This window comes from Coenobita brevimanus, chromosome 91 (genome assembly GCF_032717465.1).
Source record: "Coenobita brevimanus isolate Jiangsu-jjx chromosome 91, ASM3271746v2, whole genome shotgun sequence".
Taxonomy (NCBI): domain Eukaryota; kingdom Metazoa; phylum Arthropoda; class Malacostraca; order Decapoda; family Coenobitidae; genus Coenobita; species Coenobita brevimanus.
The window spans coordinates 39,500,114-39,519,548 of record NC_137044.1 but is presented as its reverse complement, the minus strand read 5'-3'; the positions used below and the strand labels follow the sequence as shown (position 1 = coordinate 39,519,548).

The 19,435-nt window shown below is 45.0% G+C and overlaps 1 non-coding gene across 1 annotated transcript; it reads right to left on the bottom strand.

The window, feature by feature from the left end:
- Positions 1 to 18,611: 18,611 nt before the first annotated feature.
- LOC145411996 (5S ribosomal RNA) lies at positions 18,612 to 18,730 on the bottom strand. The gene has a single exon (XR_013899508.1). It is a non-coding gene; the product is annotated as a 5S ribosomal RNA (ribosomal RNA).
- Positions 18,731 to 19,435: the final 705 nt, after the last annotated feature.

The following is a 19,435-nucleotide window of genomic DNA, read 5'->3' as shown; positions in this document are numbered from 1 at the left end:
TTTTGGCAGGGTGGGGTAGCGTTGGGTCTGTTTTGGCCGGATGGGGTAGGATTGAGTTTTTTTGGGCAGGGTGGGGTAAGGTTGGGTCGGTTTTGGCACGGTGGGGTAGGGTTGGATCGCCTTTGGCAGGGTGGGGTAGGGTTGGGTCGGTTTTGGCAGGGTGGGGTAGGACTGGGTCAGTTTTGTCAGGGTGAGGTAGGATTGTGTCGGTTATGACAGAGTATAGGATAGGTTTTGGTTGGTTTTGGCAGCGTGGGTTAGGATTTGGTCGGTTTTGGCAGAGTGGGGTTTGATTGGGTCGGTTTTGGCAGGGTGGGGTAGGATTGGGTCGGTTTTGGCAGGGTGGGGTAGGATTGGGTCGGTTTTGGCAGGGTGGGGTAGGATTGGGTCGGTTTTTGCAGAGTGAGGTAGGATTGGGTCGGTTTGGACAGGGTGTTAGGACTCCATATCATAATTACAAATCATAATAGTTCCGTCATATCCAACGCCTATTTCACTCAGTTATACTACAGTGTCTCATCAGATTTGGGGCGATCTTCTCTACGATTTTTGTTCTTCTCCACTTAGTTCAGTCCTTTAGTTCATTCATGACCCTTGGCTTTCCTTTTTATTTTATTTTTTTTTATGAGGTGGCGCGCAGGTGCACGAGGCTAGACCACCATTAGTCCAGAATATTAAAGGGTAGGCCACCAAGCTATGCCCTGGTAACATCTACATGTCAAAACATCTGTCCACCTCTGGGACTTGAACCGCGGAGCGCTGGACGCAGAGCTCTCAGTTTGCGGATGTCACTTTTACTCTTTGCTAGCTTCTGACGATATCCTACAGCTTCAGAAAACCCTCTTAGGATGACGGGACAGAATCATTTAATCTTTCAAGCCGAGAACAACTTATTTACCTTGTCCTAGCTGACCGCATGATTTTATTCAACTTAGGAGATCCCCTGATAGAGATGGGGTTGATGATGGCAGTATTTAACCCTTCCAGTTCGAAATTTCTCTCTACTGTAGAGGTGAAGAAAATCATCCGAAGGTAGAGAAAAGAAAACAGGAAAAGTATTGTAGTGGTGAAAGGGCTGTACAGGGGAGGGGAGATTAAAGTAGGGTAGAGTTGGGTCGGCAATGGCAGGGTAGGGTAGGGTAGGCTGAGGTAGGCTAGTGTAGGGTTGAGAAGAGTAGGGTAGGGTAAATTGAACTGAATAAGTATATACAATAAAATCTGGCGATACAACAACCAGGGTCATATGCTGCCAGACGACAACGAGAATAAAAGCACTCGAAAAGATGAAATACACACACACACACACACACACACACACACAAAATACAATTCATAATTAAAACAAGAAAAACACTAAAACACTAAGAACACTAAAACCACTGTATACTAAATTTTACACGGTAGTGCAGCTGCCTACACCAAACAAAGGTTTCCCCCTCCACCACAACAAGCATCCCCTCCAAGTACCAACAGAAGACTACAATCCCTCTCCTGCCCGGTGCTCAGAAAGGTAACGATGGCGCAATTCCCCAACAGTGGACACCATCAGCAAAAGCCGAAGAGTCAGGGGGACGAAGCACTCCACACAGAAAGTAGGGGGAGAGTCCTCCATTAAAAATCAATGACAGAACCAGGAATGGCCCATTCGGAGCCAGCATAAAGCCGTCTCCCACCTGCATTCAGACCTCGGCAAATGAAGCGGCACGTTTACCCACAAATATCACACATTTTGTTGGCCCCCCACCGCATCCCACCTACTCTGCCAGTGGGAGCAAACAGTGAGTGGTTAGATGAATATCACTGAGCGAGGCAGGGGAGAGGTGAGGATGGGCGAGAGGCAGCAGCCTTTGCCAGAGCGTCAGCATGCTCATTGCCCACAATGGTACAAAACCACAAAGCAGTCCCTAGCAAGCACAGCCATTCTAAAACACTGTAGACAACAAAAGAGGATTGGACGGGAAAACACAAAATGGAGATGGGCAGAGTCGCTAAAAACTGTATAACAAACAGGAGGGAAGCTAAATATCAATTTGACTGCGAGTAAAATAGCAGTAACTTCTGCGATGAAAGTAGATACGATGGGGGGAAGACTCCTACCACGAATGAAATCGGGAAATATAACACCCAAGCCTGTCCCCTCACGGGATTTCAATCCATCAGTACATACGAGAATCGAGACACTGTGAGAGGAAGCATGTTCTAAAAAAATAGCAAAGAGCCGCCTGTGAGGAAAGAAAGGCCCCTCTCTCAGGAAAGTAAACACACGGTTGCACCCCTGAGAGGAGCCAGGGAGCCATCCTTGGTACACGCACAGGACAAACAAGAAAGGTTGGAACATCCACATCCCCAATGGCAGCCTTCACCCTGTACCCAAACGGATGTGGATAGCGAGGATACGGCGAGGCAGACACTCCCTCCGGAACAGAGCCAACAAAATCTTCCTGAACTTTAGCAAAGACGGTGACACTAAGGACACTAGTTTGAGGCACTCCCTCCTCTTGAGGATATGAGGGAAACAAGGTGGCACCAATACAGAAAAATTCCATAACCAGTAAAGGCAACCTACCACGCAAACCAAGATGGTGACCTGCAATACCTGGCTTGTGAAACGGTAGGACAACAGCCCCCCGCCAAGAAGCAGGAGTGGACGAATCTCTCCAAATTCTATTTATAAGACTCAGGAGGAAGGACACTGCTTCATCATCCAGGTACCTCAGCACTGCATGGGGAATATTATCGACTCCGGAGAAGTGTCATGACAGGGAAAGGGTAGACCAAAGTTTACAACAAGACAAAGAGATGTTGTAAGTCTCTCCGCCCCCAGAACGGATGTCCAACACCTTAATCTCCTCCACCTCCCTAAGCCTGGCAAAAACCGAAGAACGAGTATCCCTACAGGAGACCTCAGCGGTAGGATAGGGTAGGGAACGCTAGGGCAGGGTAGGCTGGGGTAGGGTAGTGTAGGGCAGAGAAAAGTAGGTTAGGATGGGTTGGTTTAGGCTAAAGTAGGACAGAATAGGAGAGGGGTAAAATGTGCCTAGTCCAGGAACGAAAAATATATCAGTTATCCATGTAACTAGCGTTTTCTATTTCGGTAGATTATTTTCTTGTCTGCCTAAAGTATCGTGATGTACGAACAATGAGATTAGATATCGAAACTGTAAGATGCGAATTAGTTACAAAGACGGTATTTTGTTTTGGCTAACGTTACATTGATACGTTCAGCTAAGAGCAACTCGGCAGAACTGAACAGTATATGACGTGCTAGATGAACGCTGTGACCGGAAAATAAATATATATGTATATATACTTCAGCATAAAGATGAACGCTGTGACCGGAAAATAAATATATATGTATATATACTTCAGTATACAGTAAGCGATTTTATGTTAACTGAAGAGAAGCCACCACAGCTAATGGGTTAAGTTTACACACACACACACACACACACACACACACACACACATTGCGAAAAGTTTCACTGACGAAGTGGGTGGTTACTGTCCCCCTTGAGCAAGGGGACTGGTGTGTGTGTGTGTGTGTGTGTGTGTGTGTGTGTGTGTGTGTGTGTGTGTGGTCACAGCCTTGCCCTTAGATCGGACTATATGAGCTCTCAGCTCCCTTCCGGGAGGGTAAAAGCTGACGATCACGACCATCAAGTGATCCTGACCGACCCGGTGAATTACACACACACACACACACACACACACACACACACACACACCATTACTTGCAACTGGCTGGCCTATCATACAGCCATATCCTATATTCATGAAGTACAACACATCTTACATTTATGTAGTATGTAAAAAAAAAAAAAAAAAAAAAAAAAAAAAAAAAAGATGGTTATATAATACAGAACTGGGAAATATGATGATGATGATGATGATGATGATGATGAGAGGGGAGTAAACAGGGTGAGATGAGGAGAATGAGAGAGATGGATGGACATAACAGTGAATGTATTATGTATATTAACCTGACAAATGCCGAAGTAAGCTGGTAAGGGTGAGGTATTATGGAGCCTGACCCTACCGTGACACCATATAATTACTGATTTATCCACCGATAGATCTATCTATCTATCTATAGCCCGACACCCTAATCCCGCAAAGAGTGGCCGCAGACAAAATGCCTCCAAGTCTCTCTGTCACCCATCATTTGACTACCCTCCCCCCAACTCACCCCCCCCTCCCTCATATACCTCTCAACTCCATCCCTCCACCTCATCCTCGGTCTACCCCTCCCTCTCCCTCCCTCCACTTCACCTACATACACCCTCTTAGTCAGTCTTTCATTCTCCATTCTCTCCACATGTCCAAACCACCTCAGTGTATTTCTCCTAATCTTCTCAACCACATCCACATCCACCCCACAACGTTCCATCACTTCTTCATTCGTCAACCTGTCCCTCCACGTCACTCCACATGCTCCTCTCAAGTAACTCATTTCCACTGCTCTCACTCTTGACTTATTCCCCTCTTGCAAGGTCCACGCCTCGCTTCCATACGTCAGGGTAGGGATCACAATACTATCATGCAGTGACTTCTTATCTTCCATACTCACCTCCCTATTTCTCATCACTGCTTTCAGTGAACCAACAACCTTCCTTCCCTGCTGTACCCTTTCACGCACTTCATCCCCCAAAGTTCCATCCTTACTCATCACACTACCCAAGTACTTGAATGCACGCACATTCTCCATATCCTCACCATCCAACCTCACTGTACATTCTGTGACTTCATTCCTCTCAAACACCATAACTTTACTTTTGTTTACATTAACTTTCAGCTTCCTCCTCCTACACACTGTCCCAAATTCATTCACCAAACCTTGCAACTCCCATTCATCTTCACTCAACAATACTGTATCATCAGCAAACAGCAACACCGGAATCTTCCCAATCTCACCCTCATTCATTAGAGCCACCCCCACATCCACTGCCCTACCTTGCACCTCCTTTACAACCCCATCCATGTATATATTAAACAGCCATGGAGACATCACACACCCCTGTTTCAGTCCCACATTGAGATCAAAGAACTCACTCAGCTCACCATCCACTCGCACCGTAGCCCTAGCTCCCTCGTACATACTCTTCACAGCACTCAACAATTTCCCCTCCACTCCATATATTTTTAATACCTTCCACATACCTTGCCTATCTATTCTGTCATAAGCTTTCTCCAAGTCCATGAAGACAGCATACACTTTCCTTCCCTTCTCTAGATACTTCTCCACTAAACATCTTAGAACAAATATCTGATCTACACACCCTTTTCCCTTCCTAAATCCCCCTTGTTCTTCTCCAACTAGCTCCTCTGTCATATGCCTAACCCTATCAATGAGTATTCTACCATATATTTACAGTCACACTAAAAATAATAATAATAATAATTCCCACACATACAGTAGCACTAGACATGTGTGATCATCCTGGCCTTTGCTAAACTAGTGAAGAACCTAATGCCTGACAATTCCTAGGGTGCTAAGCTGACGTACCCAATGGGTCCCTGGTAGAGTGACACTGCGTATAAAAATCCTTGGGGTGTGGCTGACTGACCAGGCCTGCATCTACAAAGGATATGGAATGGAAATCTGGTTTACCTTTAACATCACTGCCAGATGAATGGCTGCAGATGTCTTGCAATTCTGTCCACCATCATCATCACAGCAGCAGGCCACGTTGGTTCACTGCAAAGTAAAGGTTTCTCCCATCTTCTTCCTCTCTGGTGTATTGTCTGTCAGCAGGTTCCATCAATTTCCAGCCAACCTTGATGGCAGAACAAGATGGCACCATGACACTCACCATCCACTCCTCCATCTGACGACAAAAATCATTATCAGTGTCATCTTTGTTTTTTAATGATTGCAACACGCTTGCATGCATCATCCCTGGTCACCTAATGGCGGCTATCCATGCAACTCAAACCCCAGCTGCCACCCTATTCAGTCCCTTATCCTTGGGGTTACAGTCAATGACTTCATCCAAGGTGTTTTTCTGCCTATCTCTCACAACCCTACCTCTAACGTTAACATTTCTCACTTTCTGCACCCAACTGTCAACCTTCATCCTCTCCACATGCCCAAACCACCTCAATCTACCCCTCCTCATCACAACATCAACACATTCCAGTCCCATCCTACCTCTTAACTTCCATCATAAACCTAGCCCCCCCAGGACTCACACTCAAGGATGCACTGTGCATCGACCTAATCATTGTCATTTCTGTGTGTCTGAGCCTGCAAATATCTTCTTACTTTACTGCCCAGGTCTCATTACCATACAGCATTACACTCCTAATGCATGCCACATATAAAGACCCTTAACCCCTACACCGCGGGCATGTTTACCAATGTTTTGCGTGTGCCGCAGGGTTATTCGGGCTACCAATGGACTCTCAAAAAATATTTGCTAAAAATCAGTTATCAGTCCTAGAATATTAAAATTACATATGCTTATGGCACATACCTTCAGCTTTCTCCTGGAATGTTTGTTGAGCCTTCGTCGGTTACCGTAGGACTTGTGGAGACCTCTGAAGTTGGGTAACGAAGTCTCCACTTTACACTTCCCGACAACCCGTAATATGATTACCACAGCCAGATATTAACACTATAAACACTACTCTATGATTATCAAGTAGTTTGGGATCCATACTCAAAAAAAAAAACCCACTGTGAAAGCAATGAAAATTACGAGCGCGTCTGACCGTCGCACTTGCACTAGTTCGCTCTTGGTACTCTGTCATTTATTATTCATAAAACCCCTCACACTTTATATTTCTATTACTATATAACACTTATATATATCTGGAGTTTTTATCCATAAGTTTCCTTCAGTAGTATTAGTTTATTGTCACTGTAGGGATTCAATTTCTTTCAGTAAAATACATAGCATTCACTTTCTCGTCCTGTATACTAGCACTGAGAGTGAATGTCACTTTCATCTTCACTCTCATAACTCATAGTATTCAGACATGCTAGAGTGAAACTTTCACTTTCATTACTCATAGGGTATATACTCGTATTCTTATAATACTACTCATTTACATTTCTATTTACGTTCTCTATTTTATTTACGTTATTTACATTTCTATTTTATTTACACTGTGTTATGCACTGTCACTTGAAGTAACTTATAAAACTATTTTCCATTGTTCACGTATATTTACATTCATTACTTTCACTTGCTGTTTACATAATATTTACACATTATTTACAATTCCACTTGCACTGTTTTACTCAATAGAAAGATCGTAGTCACTCTTTTATCAATTGTCAGCCCTTAACCTCTTTCCACACCAGGTTTAGTAGGGGGTAAAGGTCACAGGGCCCTTTGCATGGGGGTGAAAAGTCCCTGAAGTCAGCAAGAAGAAACAGACGTACCTCCACTTCGGAAGATGAGAGTGAACTGATAAGGGTGGGCCGGGATGGTGGCCTACCTAGGGAAATGCATTACTGCCAACGTTAGCCTCTTGACAGCAGCTAATATATAGCAGTGAAATGATTGGCAGGAAATCTAGACAATACATTATAAATTAGGTAGTTCCAGGTGAATGTAAATATCACTTAGGCTTCTCCCTTCCCTCCTTATATGTATATTTATTACGAAAATAGATTATACGGCATATTTCAAGGGGAAAAAACAGCGAAAATTAGCGAACGAGTGCACGTGAGGTGTTGTCAGGTGATAATTAGCCAATTCCAGGTGTATGGCACTCTCACTTACCTTATTTCTTTCTTGTATATATTATTTGGTATAAGACTAGGGCATAGGGCTTATTTCAATGAATGAAATCAGTGAAAAATTCCAGGGAAGATTTACTCAGCGTAGCACGGCCGGGCAGGCGAGAGGATAGGGTAATGGAGGGGGGGTAAGGAGGGGAGTCAAGAACAGGGAGAAATGGCTAAATTGTCAACAATGGATGGGAGTACAGATGAGATTAGGAGTGCTGACTAGTGTTGGACATTGGCAGTACTGATAGATGATTCAAGCCACCACTTGGAAGCCCAGGTGAATTCAAAATAACACAGAATCACAAAAGCAACGCCCCGCGGTATGATCCCTTGCTCCCAAGCGTCACGAAAGTGACGCCCCGCGGTTAAGGGGTTAATAACATCTCTTCCTTAGTTATTTACCCAGCATATTATAACAATTTTTATCCACATGACTTGACAGTGTGAGGTGGAAGGGGGGACAGGGAGGGGGAGGCCAAGGATGAGATGGCGGGATGGAGTGGAGAGGTATATGAAAGAGGGGGGTGTGAGCTGGAAGCAGGGCAGTGAAATGGTGGGGGACAGGGCATCATGAAGGTGATTTGTTTGTGGCCACCCCTTATGGGATAAAGGCATCTGGCAATAGATAGATACATAGATAGGCTTTTGGTTTGGCTTCCAGTACACTGAGAATATCAGCTGTATCACGGCCAACCCCAATACAGGAATTCTTTAGGTGCAAACACGGTGTCATTTTTATATTAGAGTAAATCGCCTCCATGTCGCCCTGTCCCCCACCCTTTCACTGCCCTGCTGCCATCTCACACCCCCCTCTCTCATATACCTCTCCACTCCATCCCTCCATCTCAAACATATACCATACCATATCATTAACCTCTGTTTTATGCAGATATGTTCACTGGGATGTTTTATATTTGAGCAAATTACATTATAGATTACATTACATCACAATATCCATTTTTACGCCATGAAAAAAACAGGTGGCTCCCTGCCTGGTTAAACAAACATTCCTCACTTTCTTCTATATCCCCAAAAGGATGGCAGACTGAAGAGGAAGGGTTTATATTCAAATGAGCCTGGGGTTGTAAATACCATGTGAATTAATGTTACTCAAGTCAAGGCCTTGATTTGTGAGTGTGGCCCATTCAACTGGACACTATCTATCTATCTATAGCCCGACGCCCTAATCCCGCAAAGGGTGGCCGCAGACAAAACGCCTCCAAGTCGCTCTGTCACCCACCATTTGACTCCCCTCCCCACAACTCACTCCCCCCTCCCTCATATACCTCTCAACTCCATCCCTCCCCGTCATCCTCGGTCTCCCCCTCCCTCTCCCTCCCTCCACTTCACCTACATACACCCTCTTAGTCAGTCTTTCATTCTCCATTCTCTCCTTCACTTTTTATTTGTGACTCTCTACTCCCTACCTAACACCCCCCAACCAAGGGTAGGAAAAGAGGTATGTGGTGATGATGATGATGATGATGATGATGATGGTGATGCTGATGATGATGCTGATAATGATGATGATGATGATGATGATATTGATGATGATGATGGTGATGATGACTATTCTGATACAGGATTAAGATGGTTTAAACAGAATACATGAAAAATATTATCTTGTATGCATCAGTAAATCACTACAGAAGAGAGGCTGCAAAGACTCCTGTAAGAGAGAGAGAGAGAGAGAGAGAGAGAGAGGGTAATTCTCACATATATACAGAAGCACTAGACATGTGGCATCGTACAGGCCTTAGAGAGAGAGAGAGAGAGAGCGTAATTCTCACATATACAGAAGCACTAGACATGTGGGATCATACAAGCCTTAGAGAGAGAGAGAGAGAGAGAGAGAGAGAGAGAGAGAGACCTTACTTCTCACACATACAGAATCACTACACGTGTGGCATCGTACTGGCCTTTGCTAAACTGGTGAAGAACCTTATGCCTGAAAGTTCCTAGGATGCTAAACTGACGTACCACATGGGCCCTTGCTAGACTGACATATCTATCTATCTATCTATTGCCAGACGCCTTAATCCCATAAGAAGTGGCCACAAACAAATCACCTCCATGTTGCCCTGTCCCCTGCCATTTCACTGCCCTGCTCCCAGTTCACACCCCCCTTGCTCATGTACCTCTCCACTCCATCCCTCCATCTCAACCTTGGCCTCCCCCCCCCCTCTCCACCTCACTCACATACACTCTCCTCATTAGTCTCTCACTCTCCATACCTTGCGTAAAAAATATTCTTGGGGTGTGGCTGACTGACCAGGCCTGCATCTACAAAGGATATGGAAAGGAAATCTGGTTTACCTTTAACATCACTGCCAGATGAATGGCTGCAGATGTCTTGCAATTCTGTCCACCATCATCATCACAGCAGCAGGCCACGTTGGTTCACTGCAAAGTAAAGGTTTCTCCCATCTTCTTCCTCTCTGGTGTATTGTCTGTCAGCAGGTTCCATCATCCAGCCAACCTTGATGGCAGAACAAGATGGCACCATGACACTCACCATCCACTCCTCCATCTGACGACAAAAATCATTATCAGTGTCATCTTTGTTTTTTAATGGTTGAAACACGATTGCATGCATCAGCCTACATCACCTAATGGCAGCTCTCCATGCAACTCAAACTCCAGCTGCCACCCTATTCAGTCCCTTATCCTTGGGGTCACAGTCAATGACTTCATCCAAGGTGTTTTTCTGCCTACCTCTCACAACCCTACCTCTAACGTTAACATTTCTCACTTTCTGCACCCAACTGTCAACCTCCATCCTCTCCACATGCCCAAACCACCTCAATCTACCCCTCCTCATCACCCCAGTCCCATCCTACCACTTAACTCTTCCATCGTAAACCTAGCCCCCCAGGCCTCACACTCAAGGATGCACTGCACAGCCACTTAATCATTGTCAGTTCTGTACGTTTGAGCCTGTGAATATCCTCTTCCTTTACTGCCCAGGTCTCACTACCATACAGCATTACACTCCTAATGCATGTCACATATAGACCCTTAAGCATGGAGGGAGAGTCCTCTCAATGTCAGGAGAGGCAACAGCTCCCTGAACTTCTTCCAGCCACTTCTCACCCTAGCTACAGAGCTGCTCCAGCCCCACCTCCAGCACACAACATGTCTCCCAAATAACAAAACTCTTCCACACACTCAAGAGACTCACCAGCAAGTTCAGTCCTTTCACGTCTGACAATCTCCACCTGCTCACCCTGACACACCGCACACGTGAAATCAGCATTATCTTGCAGTCTACCTCTAATACCACTACATCTCCTATGCACCCACTTATCACAAACACTGCACAAGATAAAATTACTTCCCACGCCCTTTTGGCAAACTGCACATGGCCACTCTCCCTCGTCTTTGACAGTACCGCCACCAACCCTAGATATCATCACTTTTGTTTTATCTGCATTTACCCTTAAGCCCTTGTGCCCCATACCATCTCTCCACTTCCTAAATCTTTCCTCTGCCTCCCTTTCATTCTCTGCAATCAACACCAAATCATCAGCATACAACAACTCCCACGGGAGTCCGTTTCTAAAGTCACGTGAGAGGGCTTCAAGTACCATGATAAACAATATGGGACTCAAGACTGACCCCTGATGCACACCAACATTCACGGAAAACTCATCACTCAAATCTCCATTCACTCCTATCGTCATCTTCAATTCAGTTCTCACTATTATACATGGAGCAGTTATGATCCTGAAAGAGGAACATACAGAAGTCATTATCACTGAGGATGAGATGGAGGGATGGAATGGAGAGGTATATGAGAGTGACGGGTGTGAGGTGGAAGCAGGGCAGTGAAACGGCAGGGGACAGGGTGACGTGGAGGCTGTTGTTTGTGGCCACCCCATATAAGGGATTAAGGCATCTGGTAATAGATAGATAGACGGATAGATTATCATCACCATTTTCATCCAACAAGCCCTGCAGTTCCCACACACTCACTCAGGGTACATGCTGTGGGGTGTAAACTTCACTCACCTTCTCACTCCATCCACAAAGGTTCCCTCATGCAGGTGTCCATGCAACCACCCTTCCCTCAATCAGGATCTCCCAGCAAATATGATGACATGGTTCAGCCAAGATCTGCAGCCTTCTTCCTGGTGCCGTCCTTCCCGGGCTGATGCTTCCCGATATCAGCCTGTGAAAAGGATCAATGTGAGAAAAATATGCCCTGTGCCCATATATATAGAGTTACTGTTCACATATTAAGAAAAAAAAAAAATTACTACGTTGGGTGGTAACCATATAACCAAATGTTGGTGCCTGGTGGTTTAGTGGGTAATTACGGCGCTCCAATCAGATTGAGCCGGTGCAGGTTTATATCCAAGAAGTGGTTGGGGTTTATTGTCCATGTAATGCCACTCAGGGATGAGTGAGGCTGGTCACTCTCATCTTAAATGTCAGGACCAACTTGCCTAGCCCCGGGCTCCTATGCTCCTCATGGGGCAATGTAGGATTGGATGATGAAAAAAAATGAATGAAAAAAAAAAGAAAATGAAAAACTAACATTATGGTACCATTTACTGGGAGAGATTTGGTTAGATGATGAACTCTGCCAGTCTGCTGGCAAGAATACCGTACTTCACTCAGCACACATTCTGGTGCACATACTTTCTTGATTTTAAGGAAATAAAATCAACATACACCTTTTCCTAAAACTAATTTAGTTCTACTACTCTCATTACTGGATAATCACCCATTTTTCCGCTTGACTCTATTGGATACGTTTATGTGACGCTACAAAATGTGGTGAATGTTTTTAGCATATCCAATTGAGCCAGGATTCCAGTGGCTTGAATGATGAGTGAATGGAAGTATGGCCTGATGGATTGGGCAAAATTTGGGCTGTCTGGATATTGTTACTCCTCACCCTGCCCTAGGGTGGGAAAGGAGGTACAGATGATGATGATGATGATGATGATGATGGATGATGATGATGATGATGATGATATTTCACTTGCTAATCCTGTGATGCTTTGTTGGGTACAGCACACCCTCATTTTACAACTGCCATACATTTCTGAAAAGCAATCGTTTAATGAATTTTGCGTTGTAATCATGTAAGCCAGAAAAAGATCACAGACTGGTAATGAGAAATCAAGTATCACAGTGACTGTATAAGAAACAAATGTTAAATTCTTATTGATCTCATAAGCAAATGACTGTACACTACAGTGACTGTATAACAAGGGTGTGTTGTATTTTTTATACTGACTGGCAAACAGAGGGAATACAGTGTTATTTTCTATGGGTTCCTCTCATCACCAGCAACAACCACTTCCTTAGTTTGATGAAGTTAGATTAATGCTTAAAACTGCCAACTTCATTGTCTCATTTTTCTTCCATGCAGTGTGACTGGGTTAGATGAGGTTACATTAATGCTTTGGAGGTTCTGAGGAGCAAAGGCACCCAGTCAGGTTAAGTCAGATGTGGTTAGGTTTGGATAAAACATGGGTTTTATGATTTGTTATGCAATTCTGTTGATATCAACCATAATTTTCCACCGAAAATGTTTCTTTTCTCTGCATGGGTTCCTACATTCAATAGAGGGACGGAGGAGGCAGGAAAAACAGGGAAACGAGGCATTTCTGAAAATGAGTCAAAATGAAATGAACCACAAAAAATAATCAGAAAACCATTTTTTTATCCACAAAATTGTGTTTGCCTGAAAGTACAAATGTATTCTTTGGGGAGTTAAAATTCTGCAATAATGGGGTCACAGAGTTATGGAGGGTGACAGCACTACAGTATGTAGCATACAGAAGAAAATAACAAGAGCAGAAAATGAAACTCTTTACCCATCTCAGCAAGAAGAAATGCACAGGCTCTACCATGCCTTAAAGAGGTGGTGATAAAATCCTTCACTACACTGCACGGCCCATCTTGGCCAACAGTTCTGAGCATCGGCCACAGGTCTTGGTGTGAGGGTCATCGCTGCTTCACTGAGGTGTGGCTTTTGAACTGGCACTCACTCACAACATCCTGCCAAAAAGGAAAAATGGAACTAGGTCTTTGTGAATGGCTAAGAGAATACGGGTCCTGTATGGCCGAGTATTCCAGTTCCCACCAGCCTTTGGCCATCAACGGGGCCTTCATTTCTTACACCACATTCATCTGATGCCTTATTTTACTCATCTCACCACAGCAGTGTTGCTAACTGTTGGGACATATCCCTGAACCTAGGGATTTATGACTAATTTTCAAAAACGTAGGGATGGAAAGACGCCCAGGCAAAATTCTTAAAAACCTAGGGATTTCAGATATTCATTAATAATTAGTAGAATTTTTCATAAGAAAAACAACCAATAAATTTTGTGTCTTTTATGCCGTTATAAAGAGTAAAGCTTTGCAGTTTTCTTTCCATTCAGGCCTTAAGTTAGCTATACTGCTGTGCTGATTACCAATGAAATCTGATACTGAAATGCCAAAAGTGTTATAAACTGTTTCCTCGGAGCTGAAGATAAATTTCCACATCCAATTTTGTGGCAGGAAATATGACACCGCTGTATTTATTTACTGTTCCTCTTTCATATAATGTATACTTTGTATTTTCACCCTCAGGAGCATCATGTATACTTAAAGGAACTATCTAGACAAAGAAACATATTATCATTAACTATGCTGAAAACAAGCTACCGGTATGTAAACTTTTTCTTATTCTTAATATATAGGAGGAATTTAGAAAACTGGATGCACACTGAAACAAATTAGCTTTTCCTCTAAAAAACGTAAATAAATGTCACTGCGTTCATTATTTGGTTCTCCTTTCTCCATGAACCTTATTAATCACTTCATAAGAAACATACTACGTGCATTTCGTGTTGTAAAATAAGTTTAATTCATGCACAGACGGTCATTAGGGGCTTTGACTTGAAACGCTGGGACACGTTGGGACTTTTCATTTCTTTGGGGATATATGGACCAAAAGTGAATTTCCAGGTTTGCAACACCGTACCAGAGCATGATTTCTCAGATACAGTGCGCCCATATTAATGCGTTCATCTCATACTACCAATATTAAATATATTGATGCCAGCCAACGGATCGGGACTGGAGGATACAGCTTACTTCCAGCAATTCTCTAAGCAACATAATCACAATACATGACTTACCTTAATGTAATGGTGTCTGCATCTTCCACAATACGAAAAAACAGCCATCCAGTGTGTGTCCCAATGAAATTCAACGGCATTATACCACTGCATGCACTGCTTGCACATGCCGTACTGTTTATTTTAAGTCTCTATACTTCCACTGAAAAGACCATCACACTGCAGGCTAAGAAAGGATCAGAATCTCTTCCCAATTCTGTCCTGAGGCCGAATTGTCTTGTTATTAAATGGACATCTTGACATTATTCAAGGTCAGGTTTGAGTAAATTTGAATTATGAAGCCTTGATTCCCAGTTCTACGAAGGTAAAGGTGAGATATGTGTCAAATATGTACTGCTCCAGGAGACAAAAATGAAGGGTGAAAAATAAAGATTAAGACGTACAAGACCAACAACCTAATACACGCAATAAACCTTTTACCCAGCAGCTTCCAGGTGAGGAACTATTTAGGAGTAAATGTAGCTTTTTTTTTTTTTTTTCACTAGGGCTATCTCCCAGTCCAATGAAAACTACGACTACGATGGCCATCCTCTGTATGGAGATTTAGATTCATTTAACCCGCCCCGTCCCGACGACGTATGGGTACGTCACCACGATTTGCATTTGCCAGTCCCGGCGACGTACCAGTACGTCGTGCAATTGCAAGGTACCTAATTTGCACAATTTTCAATTTTCGCACGTGATTTTTCGTATGTATACACGGGACACCTTCCTCTATTCCTGTACAAGATACCAAGCAGGGACAATGCCTTACACTGCATAACCTCCCCCCTCCCCCCCTCATGCCATTGTCTTGGCAAAGGACCTGTTACCAGTGACCTGGCTAGTAAAGTTATTCAGGGCCAGAGTGATTCCCCAATCGATGACAATGTGGAGGACAATGTTTACATAGCATTAGAAGAAGAAACAGCCAGAAATAATGATCAGGTAGTGTGGCAAAAATAGGTCAGGTATGGTGATTAGTTAGTGAGTGAAACAATGCTTATAATGCCTTTATTACTGCTTGAAAACCAATATACTGTCATACTACATATACATTCGTACCAAGTAAATAAATAAATACCGTTTATGAGTGGATAAAATAGTTACCCTCCCATAGAACTCGTTTTCTTTGGTGCCAGCATGTTAGAAAACCCACTCAGGTAAGGAGGAACTCCTACCTGGATTGGGCACTTTAAACCTCAGGTGAGCAATTTCTCTATGAATTTTCGATGTTTCTCACCAAAAACGAAGGTTTTAGCCAAAAAAAAAAAAATCGAAAATACCTCGGGACTGGGGGATGTCGGAGGTGCGGAAAACCTCGGGACGTGACGGGTTAAGTACAGGACTGCGCTTTATATATATATATATATATATATATATTATATATATATATTTATGCATGTATGTATTGAGAGGGGGGTGTGAGTTGGGAGCAGGGGTTTGTAATGGCGGGGGACAGGGCGACTTGGAGGTGATTTGTTTGTGGCCACCCCAAACGGGATTGAGGCGTCTGGCAATAGATAGATAGATAGATGTATGTATTGTATATTAAAATGCCCACCGTGCCCGCCGCAGGACCTCCCACCTCACCACCCCCCACACCACCACCGAGCCGCCACCCCACCACCACCCCGGGAGGACACACCGGTGAGGTTAGTGACCCCGGGCAAGAGGGTCATCGGGGCATCCCGGCCCTGAGCCCCTATTCCCCGCAAGTGCCCCAACCCCAGGTGTTCAGGGAAAACGAACTACTGTGCGGGCGGGGTAGTGACCGTCAGACCAGGGGTGGGACTGAAAAGAGGTCAGTCCCAGGTAACACCGTATTGACGATCTTGTTACACCCTCTAGGGCAGGAGGCCCAAGGGCAAGAGGCCCAAGGCTACGGCCTAAAGAAAGAAAGAGAGATAGACACAGGCTACGGCCTGACAGAGTGTGTAAAGGGGAAGGTGACCCCAGGCTCCGGCCTTAACACGCTGAGGAGAGAGAGTTGCCTGTGTGCATCCCTCTCCAGTTGCTCTTTGGCTACGGCCAGAATACGGTCCAGGGTAGAGAGACCCTGCTACCGTACGTGTAGCACTACCCAATTCTGGAACCGGCGTCCCGGGGTCGGTACCTTGCCGCAACGGACGGGTGAACCAGTTCATCCATTAGTCGCTTTCCATACGGGCAGACACTCAGCTTCGGCCAGGGCACGTACCAGGGTGGAGAATTCCCTGACGGTAGGATCTGTCCGTATTGGAGAGAGTGCGGCTCCTGAGCCCCTCACTCCGGCTTGTCTCCTACTGCGGGAGGAACACCACGCCGGCGGTACCTTGCCACGGCGAAAGGGCGACCTCGATCACCCTATAGGTGTCCCCCGTACGCCGGGCAAGTTCACGGCTACAGTCAAGGTGCACAATAGGGGAAGTAGAGCCCCGACTCAGACCTATAGACACACTCAGGGAACCACGAAGAGCGTGAGTCTCCCTTTAGCCTCTTTCCCTTCGGGGAGCCCTTCGTCGCCATCCAGGCTTATAGGCCCGGAGGAGACACTAGAGTGGTGGCAAGGCCCGATAACGGACTTACCGCCTACACCCGGGAGTTCTTTGGCCTTGCCGGAGCCCTGCAGGAGACGCTGCCGCAGCCCAGCCCTGACGGCGCCTCTCCCCCTGAGCACCCGCAGTCCCAGGACGCCCAGGCCCACCACCGCAGTCTACAACGACGGAGATCCAGGCTCCCTCACTCCCTGGAGGCAGAGGAAGCAGGCCCGACTACTCCGGCTGTTCGGCCCTAGCCCCGAGGGCCCCCGATCAGGTCGAGGCCCCCAGACCACAGGGCCTCCCTGCACCCCACCAGCGCGGCCCTAGGAAAGGAGCCGCCCCTCAGGTCGAGGCCGCAGACAGGGGAGCCTCCCTGACAGTAAGTACCAGTGATTTGATAACCCAGGAAACAAGGGTAAGACAGTGACAGTGACAGTGATCCAGAGTACAGAGACAGTGTTTATGTAGAAGATATATTAAACAGTGGCATAACAGAAACTCGTGTAATCAGGGTAAGAAGTGTAAAGTGGTAAATAACTCAGTCCCCCCTGCATCAAGGAACCAGGGAGTTTTCTGTGAAACTAGAGGTAGGTGCGCGAGTGAGCCGAAAGGCAAGTGTATGTGTCCTTGCGACCTGGTGACAGTGTCGAGTGTCGCTATCCGCACCCTACCTCTATTATAGTAATATCCCCAAAACAGACTCCCAATCGCAGTGATCTAAAGTGAAACGCCCCAGTTTATTATTATCTTGAAGTGACATAATAATTAATTCAAACTAACAACCACAGTGATGTAATATTCCATTCAAGTAACAGTAAAGAATATCCACGACTTCCCTGTGCCACAGTGTTAATATATATGTGATCATTCTGTGCAGTTGAGTGTAATCTTGTATCTCTGTTCTCCCATGTACTAAATATCGTTGTATGTACACTGTAATGAGTAGGACTTAAGCAATAGATGTGATACGGTGTACTGTCTCTTTTTATGCCCTGTTCCTTTGTTAGTGCATTACATCCGGTCTAGTAAAAGGACCCCGTTCCAGTGCTTGTGTTTTTACGACGAGAAGTCGCCTTAAAAACACAGCATTACACATATATGTAAAGTTCATTCATTCATTCATTGCCAGACGCCATGTATCCCAAACGGGGTGGCCAAGGGCTTAGAGTTAATTGTTTTACAGGGAGGGGCACTAATTCTCCACCAACCCCACTTGACACGTAGGGATGCCAACAGCATCTGGTGTTCCCAGGCGGTCACCCATCCAAGTACTAACCAGACCCAACGTTGCTTAACTTCGCTGATCGGACGGGAAGCGGTGTACTCAACGTGGTATGGCAGTTGACAATCATTAACATAATAACCTGGAATAATACATATCTACTGTAATGGAAGCATAAAGACCCCCTAGAGATGCCACTGGAACTGTTCAGAAATCCACAAACTCTGGTTAGTGACTGTGTACAACTTCTGTGGTAAACATGAGTGTAATAAGCCTGACTAAAAAACATGACAACAAAGCAGTATAAACTGAATTGAACTCACTTAAGTATCTTATCTACCTTCTTACGTCAACACATAAACTCATCACATACTGTGGGAGCAGATTTTTTCTCACCCCGTAACACAAACCGGTCACAAAACTCTTTTCAAGCTCACTGAACTAAGTGTGAAAACTCATGCATTTTACTGCTCCCTCACCATTAACCTCTTTAAGGATGGGAGAAATAGGAAGTGAGGAGGCCAGACACAGAAAAAGAATGATAAAGGTGCAGGAAAATGTAGGCAGCACTACATCAAATGAGTGGATGATGGTCGCCACCACCAACCACTGTTTACACTTACTGCTTTTAGATCATTTAATTCATTTTGGTGTAACAGACAGAACCAGAATTCCAGGGGCTTGAGTGATGAGTGAACAGAAGCATGGCCCACTGGACTGGGTAAACTTGAGCTGTCTGGACGTTGACACTCCTCACCCTGCCCTAGGGTGGGAAAGGAGGTCCGGATGATGATGCTGCAGCAGTGAAGTAAAATCTCTCCTATGTCAA